Source organism: Miscanthus floridulus, chromosome 10 (genome assembly GCF_019320115.1).
Source record: "Miscanthus floridulus cultivar M001 chromosome 10, ASM1932011v1, whole genome shotgun sequence".
Lineage (NCBI taxonomy): Eukaryota > Viridiplantae > Streptophyta > Magnoliopsida > Poales > Poaceae > Miscanthus > Miscanthus floridulus.
In genome coordinates this window covers 21,593,773-21,602,239 of record NC_089589.1, presented here as the reverse complement: position 1 = coordinate 21,602,239, position 8,467 = coordinate 21,593,773, and the positions used below count along the sequence as shown (strand labels likewise).

Sequence of the window (8,467 nt, the reverse complement as noted above, 5' to 3'; positions counted from 1 at the left end):
CTAATTTGTATCGCCTTCACAAAGCGGAGCCCTAGGAGCTCCTGCTTCAATTGCAAATGCAGCAGCCCCTTGAGTGGACCGCCCAAGTATGCTTGTGTTGACCATTTCCATTCTGGCAGCAGCAGCTGCCCGACTAGGGCGCACAGACCTTGCTACCAGAAGATCATCCCCTTCCAACCCAGTGGCAAATCCCTGGAACACACATTTGTAATAGAAGTAATGCAAATCCCTAGAACAACACTAATAGGACATTCAAACACCCCCCCCCCCCCCCCCCACACACACACATTACCTAGGGGATGGCTGCTCACTTTCATTTTTTGCACGTTGTTTCCATTGATTACTGCTTCAGCTGACCTAATTCATGATCCTGGAGATTCCCTTTCTAATTTTTATTTGAACTGGCTCCTCATGATGAATCTTTCCTCTAATAGTATTAGGCTCTATAATTGTGTATTAGGCTTCACAACTGTCAGATTGCCAGGAGCAGCAAGGGCGCAAACAATAATTTTTCTATCTCCTCTGAGATCAACCGAGTCTGGAACATGAATGGAAAAAGGCTTGATGGCATGGTAACGTAACTGTAGGGGTAAATGAAGTAGGGACGGCAGTAGTAGCATAATCAGCTTGTTGCTCCATTAAAATGATGTGTCTTGTAGAGAATCCTTCCGTCAGTTTGGGGCACGCAACAAACGAAACTGGATGGACTCAACACTGCAGAGATTGAAAGAAATTAGATAGCTGGTAAGCACATGATATATTTTATAAATGCAGAGCATTTGAAACTTAATCATTCTACAAATATATCATTTAGAAGCAGAATTTTAAATTTTATGGGTATCGAAAGAGCACTCCAATTTTATTTTCTTCAGTCTCATTGTCTTCTAAATATATAATGAGTTTGAAGAACTGTCTTAGAGCCAGCTGTCGAACCTTGTTGTTTTCTATATTTTCTTTTTTTTTTCCTTTTCATGAGATCAAAGCTGCATTGTCTTCTATATTTTCTTGGGCCTCATTCATTTCAGTCTCGTTGTCTCTAATTAGTTCGGGGAAAATATTTCATTGTCTCTAATTTGATTTTTCAAATGAGACTAAAGATGCATGGTCATCTATATTTACTTCAGTCTATTTAATTTTCGATCTCATTGTCTTCTACTCAACACTGCCCGGTCTCCCACTACAAGTCCCGGTGACACTCCCACTCCCTCTCCCACCACACCAACTCCCAACAGATCTGGTTTCTCCTCATGATGCATGCCACAGTCCTCCACCTCCACAACGCTAGCATCGACGGTTCGCTAGTGGCCATCACCAGGCTTGGCGCATAGAATCACATTCCTATGCCTGGGCGGTGAGATTGCGCTCACAGTAGAAAAGCAAGAGCCCCTCAGTGTCGGCGAGGAAATTGTCATACTCCTCAAATGACGTCAGCTCGATCCAACGAAGCGGTGGCAACAGGGCGCCACTAGGTCTGCAGGCGCCTCATCGTCGTCAGTCCTCATGCTTGTGAAGCATCACCTAGTTCCGTGGGAAAGAAACACTGGTTCCCTGGTTGGACGATTAGCAGTGGAGCTTCCCCATGGCTTGCAAACCGCTCTTAGGCAGATGTACTCCGTCGCATCGATGGCGAGCAGCTTCTCACCTGATCTCACTGATAGTGTCCTAGACTAGATTCGCCTAGTTCCTCTCCTCCTGACTCCAACCTGATGTGGCATCGTGCAGAAACAGAAAATCGTCACATAAAATCGAGAGAAACGAAGAGATCGAACCAGAAATCACATGTACGAAGAGGTGTCCGGGTGACTCGTGCACACCCGCCATGGACGTCGTCAACGCCAGCACCGGGGGCAGGGAGGACGGGTTGCTTGCCATAGTATCATCAACTGACATCGACTAGGTGAAGTTGGTATGCAAGGAAAGCCATGACTGGCGCTACTATGGTTTGGATGGGTGAGTAGCTGGACGAGGAAGTGAGCTGGCTTGCCCATGCTGCAGGACGAGTGGATGACGCAGTCACTGTGGGAATATGTATGAGACACATTCTCATATGTAATGAAATAATAATGAAGTATTTAAGTTCAAAATCCAGAATTCTATTTGTAAGAAAAAGTAGCAAGAATGAAAGTGATGCGTAAAGTTTGTACAACCCATACGTGTAAACATAATCAATGATTGTAACCCCCTCCAGCCTTGGCTTTTCTTTGAATCCAACTCTGATGGGCCACACACACAATTATCTGCTTGGTAGTTACCTTACCTTGCTTCCACATGCTTCTGCTAGTCGCCCCCCACTTCGACCCCTCCAGCCATCACTTCCCTAACATGATTACCTCCATACACAGCCCAATGTCGTCCCCAGCCATCCTTCTGAAACATAAGCCTCAAGATAAGGCCATCCAGAATGACCTAGTGATAGTGGTCAAACACTTGTGACATTCAAAGAATCTAGCTTAGGTCTGCTTAGATCAAGAAAACATCCAAATATTATGCCCTTAAGCATGGTTGGTGATGGAGATAAACTTTTGTGCAGATCGATTATTGCCAACAGAAACAAAATAGAATGTATTTCAAGAAAACTGATCTAGTTGTTGCCCTGAACTAGATACAAGATGGGACAATGTGAGCAATTGGAAAGTCAAGCTGATGCATCTTGGATGTATGAGTTCTCACCTATGGTGTTTCCCTGTGGATTGAAATTCCACCTTTATCTTGTAGATCTATTTCTTCCAACAGAAAAGATATGGGGAGTAGAAGAAGAAAATGGGGAATGGGGAATATGTATGAATATTCTATTGAAGGAAGGGTATTTATAGTAGAGGGGTGAAAACCCTAGATGTTTGTGGGCTCCTTGTTGGGCTTGTATTGGAGAAAGATGATCCACAAATTATTGAATAGTATATTTTAATTAAAACCTTATTGTGTGTACAGTTATATAGTTCATGGACAAGGAAATGGTCTCACAGTAATATAGTAACCTCAATAATTTACTTTAGCGTAATGTCCATGATTCCATATCATGAAACACATTCGATCAGGATACAAGTGCAATATATCTCCTTCACAGAATAAGTTAGGCAGCACTGCAGAGTGTATGTGTGTTTTCCAGCTAGTAAATTAAGCTTTGCAGTTATTTTTTTTTCATATTCATGGTTCCTTTATTATTGTTTATTACTCTAATTGTTCTACTGTTTTTTTGTTTTCGTCATATAGGATGGCACGCCCAGGTATACCCACTGCTTGAGTTGTTTTAAGACAGCAAGCATTGGGCCCACTTGCTGATAGATGTGTATCTACACCCACAGTTGGGCCCCTTGAGGCCCCGGGACCGCACTCCACACCGGTGGGACGAGAGGTACATGTCATATATACGACCTGCCGGCATTCTCGAGCTAGCCCATGTTGTCAATGATGGCCTACCTGACATGGATGGTCCTCTTATCACCACTGCGATCGATAGATAGTATCAAGAGACCCACGGTTTCCACCTCCCCTATGGTGAGATGACTATCCGCGCTACAGGACATGGCCCTTTTAGTTCCTTTGGGGCTTCCTTTGGAGGGGGCCACGGTCACGAGGATCTTCGACCACGACGATTGAAAGAACATGGTGGAGCAGGTGGTGGGTATCAGGCCCCTAGACGCTGCTGACATGGTGAGGTCCAAGTAAGTAACTTAATAACTGTTTAGGTAATCAGCCTGTTAGGTGCACCACTAAATAAATGGCTAATACTTCCATGTCGTTGAAATTGCAGAGAACCACGGGAGTTCCGGCTGGTTGGATCACAACCAACTTCAATGCCTGCCCACATAGGAGCCCTGAAGAGGTACTAGAGAGGTATGTCAGAGTGTGGCTATGGCACTTTAGCAATGCTTTGCTGCTACTAGACATAATTTTTTATTTTTTCGCCCTTTTTTGAAAAATATTCACAAATAGACCCTGGAAGTTTCCTTTTGTCTCATGAACCCTGTGCTCGGCGCCGTGACCACTGGCACCGAACTAACACGTCTCCGCAGCGTAGGCTTTGGCGCCAAGGTCCTAGGCCCATTTCAGCGTGGCTGCTAGCGTGGCAATGATATCGCGCCGCCTCATCGACGAGGTCAGCACTGAGATCCATGGCTCCGAGCTTGGCACCATAGACCTTGGCTCGGAGGTCGGCGCCGTGTGCTGTGGCGCCAAGCTCGGTGCCAAAGGCCTTGGCACCGAGTGTGTTGGTCCTGAAAGTAAAATTTGTAGCACCACATCCTAATCCACAATTTTGATTAAAGATGAAACACAAGAACGTTGTACGGAAACTAAAGTTCTACTTTGTTGAAAGCAGTAACATGAAAAAGGTGCATACACTTGATAGGAACACTTGGAAACATTTGAAGCAACACACATGTTTGGTTAGCCCGGAGCTACATGGATAGTACATGGAACAATATATAGCATGTGTGGAACTCTAGGTACTTGAAGCTAAATAGTCCCACCAGTAATCCTAACATGCCTTAGAGAAAATAAATAGAGCACAACTTGCAATGGCATGTGTGGAACTCTATACTTCTAATGTTCATAGCTCCACCACTCGTCCTAACATGCCTTAGGAAATATAACTTGCTGGGTCGATTACATTTTTCTTCTAGGTGTAGCGTTGTTGTTTCCCCTTTCTATCGCACCCTGAAGATGGTTCCACTGCATCCTTCTTGTTCTTGAGAGCTGCCTCACGAGCTTCACGCTCTTTTTTCTTACGTTTGATGACTGCTTCACACAAACTTAACTGCTCTCGCCTCCTAGCAAGCACATCCTCCTTGTCCTTCAAACGGATTTGGTCCATCCTCACGCAACGCTCTTGCTCCTCCCTCATCTATCGTTCCACCTCGCAAGTGTGAGTCATCTTCACAACGTATTGGCCTTTGTTTTCCACATCCTTTGGGATCCTTCTTGGCCATTCTGGCAGCTCCGGATCCACCCATTCGAGCCACTTGCAAGGCTACGTGTGCAGTGGTACATGTCATGGATCAGGTTGTAGAAAAGATAACGAGAACAATTAGCTCGCTTTCATAACCAGATGAAACAGCAAGTTGTGTAAGTTATCGATAGACAGACTTGGTTGCATGAGTATAGGGATGAAATTGCAGAATGTAGCCCTTGTGGGATAATGTAAATTTTGAAAGTCATTAGTTCGTTGATAGTAATCTATCATCTATCAGATAAAGAGGAAGTGACAATCTACCAAGGACAAACAGCTTTACTCCTACCTGAAAGTGTCAAGCGGCATATGAATATGTGGGCATGATGAGACGTGGCTAGCGGTCCCTAACTGGAGCCAGCACAGTGATCAAACCAGAAAGCTATCGAAGATCCATTGCGAATGTAATTGCAAAAAAATGGAATGGAAATTATTGAGCTCATCATCAATGATTCTCCAGGGAAAAGTGTGTGAACCTAAAAGATCCCCAATAGCCAATATCACCACAAAGTTAGCCCATGGTCCAAGTTTTCCGGGGGAGGCCTAATTTCTTGAAGGTGCCTGTCATACTGGAGGAATAGAACTTGGGTGTAGCACAAAACGAACACCAATATGGATATGGTATGGGCCAGCGACCTCAACACAGCACCAATCGATGGATTGACTATGCAGTCTTACTATGATTTGCCAAGCGTAAGGAGAATCAATGTCTCTTGAAACTTAGTGAACAAAAAAGAAATTATCAGTCTATATGCATATAAGATATATGCAGTCTGCAAATAGCTGCTACGAATAAAATCCAGCGAGATGCCCAAATACCCAAGTCTAACATTGTTATACTAAATGGATAATTAGAGCACGTGTAGAAGTGCCAAACAGAAGTCAACCGAGCAAATAAGTCCACTGAGTTGTGTCTCCAATCGTTTTGCATGTGAGATTCGCTTTGAATTACCTAAGTGGCCGTTAGGATCCTTATTTGCTCAATATTAGCTTAATTAATATGTGTCTAAATTCTTATTATTAAAAACGAATTCAATTCCAAGGATCTAAACGGGGCCTGCTTCATTTATTTACATTTAATTTATGAATAAATATTACTCAAACAAGCGTTCTGGAAGAGAACAAACGAACAGTGTAAGCCCCAATTACATCCAAAATGCTGCATGAGAGAACATGGGGGTATTCTTGGAGACTGCATATGATCTAGTGGCACGGTGAGCTTTGGTCTTTAGCTGTCCTTTGTGATTATACTTGAGGCCAAACAAAGTGATATGGATCACAGAACCGTCATTGAAATCGTCACTGCACAGGACATTCTCAAAGAAGGCGAATCTGCTGTCGCCCATGTAGGTAAGAGAAGTGACCTTACCTCTCAAACAGTGCCAGTTCTTCGGGTCCTCCTCGTTTCGCTGAACCAGATTCTCCATGAGCATCGTGCACTCCGGCTGCCGTGTGGTGCTAGCGCTGAGGGAGGTGGCTGGGCAGCAGCAAACCCATCCGTCGTATTGGCGATGAAGCCCAGCCCAATGCGTCCACCAGACCGCTGTCAAAGAAGGCTTGGCCTCTGAAGGGCAATACCCAATCGCCAAGCTCCTTCCACATACCGTTGCTGGTGTCCAAGGTGTGGGTACTGATGCGTGATGCCTGTGGATATGAAGATGGTGCGCCCATCCGGGTGCACCGCGTAGGCGATTATGTCTATTCCATTGAACGGGGGCGGCAGCGGCGAGGGCACCGTCTTCCAGCACCACTCCATGGTTGGATCCTATGCCTGACGGTACAGAATGACTGTCGGCGGCACCCACGACAGAGCCTGCACCTGCAAGGAGGATGACATATGGAAGGGAACAGTTGTTAGCGCATACAGCGTTTCGCCGACAGCCATGGCATCGCCCAAGTCATGGATCCAGTCCGGAACGCTCGGGCCGGTCGTGATGGCGGCAGTCTTGGTGTTGTAGACCAAGGTTGGCGGTGCGCGGTCGCCGCGCCTTCCCCGGTTGGTGGAGGCAAATATGATGGTGCCCACAGCGGCAAAGGCCACGGGGCCGCGCGACGGCGACGCTATCTGAAGAGCAAGCCGACTCGGGGAGCTCGTCCTCTCCTCCTCCTGAATCTTGATCTAGGATGTCAGTCGGCGTCAAGCTTGTGGATGCTATACCCGCCGTTCCAGTCATCCAACGCCAGATAGAGGTGCTTCTTCCGCTGAGAGGACCTCAACGTACTCAACTTTGGGTAATCATCGTTCCTGGCGCCGCCGCTTAGATGAGGGGAAGGATGATCCCTCCAATGTGCCGCCCATCACGGAAAAGGCAACAGATTTGGATGGACGTACCCTCTGCTTGCGCCTCAATCCGTCAGTAGCGAATAGGCGGTGTCCCGGGTGTGTCTGCGAATGCGGTGGGATTCAGATTTCAGCGTCATCATTAGTACATTTTAATTTATAGAGCGAGCTGTGGAGTCCGAGTCAAAATCAATCACAGAAACAATACAAAATCGGTCGAGTACCTGGCAACGGCGCCGCCGCCGAGAGTCGTAATCGGAGTCGCCGCTCGCCGGTGCCGCTCCGCTGTGATTGGATCCGAATCGGAACCAACAACGCCCACCAGGGCACCAGGCCAACTGGTCACTCGTCCTCACCGTAGCGGGTTGCTCTGCGCGGGTTTCGTCCTCACCGTGTGCTCTAAAGAGTGCCCTAGCCAGCAGCACCCAGCCTTGTATTGCTGGGCCGTATTGGACCGCTGAGAAGAAGAAAGGCAGCACTTGGCTCTTTTTTTTCAGTGGAAAAAAGTCCATTTTATATATCCCTAAACTATGTCCGAATTCCACGTTTGTTCCACGAAACCATTCATTTTACCTCTTGCCCTAGTTCGAAGCATTTCTTAAAGGCAGTACGTTTTATGTTTTTTACTTTAAAAATATATAAATCTCTTAAACACTAGATAAGGTTGTTAAAACCATGAAAATATCTCTTAAACACTAGATAAGGCTCTAAAAATTCAGAGAAAAATCCTAGATATAGATTGGAACGTGAGAAACCCAAATAATATGGGCGCATTTGCGACTGCTCAACGAACTCTTCTCCACAAACTTCACCGTAGACCAGCTCCACAAAATACCTGGAGTTTGCGGAGCACCCCTTTAGGTGCTCTCACATCTCCACCATTTTTCTTGGAGCAGAGCTACATGGAACTAGACCTGTTTGGCAAAAAAAAACGTGGAGTAAAGCAGTCCCAAACACCCCATATTAAGTTCTCATTAAAATGTCTTCCAAAAATTACATTCAGCTCTAGGAAATGAGGAAAATATACCCAAAAATCTAATAAACAACCACAATATTCTAATTCATGTCTAAACACATTTTAAGAACTTTCCACAGCATAGATATGAGATGCAACTCAAGATGGCAACGGGTACCCAAAACCCGAGTACCCGACGGGTTTTACCCGATAAGGAGGCGGGTATGGAAGACATTTTGCACCCGCGGGTACGTTATTGGATGAATTTTTGTACCCATCGGGT

At 45.8% G+C, this 8,467-nt stretch overlaps 1 pseudogene; it reads right to left on the bottom strand.

Moving 5' to 3' along the window:
• Nucleotides 1-622: 622 nt before the first annotated feature.
• On the bottom strand, nucleotides 623-7,247 carry LOC136488171 (uncharacterized; annotated as a pseudogene).
• Nucleotides 7,248-8,467: the final 1,220 nt, after the last annotated feature.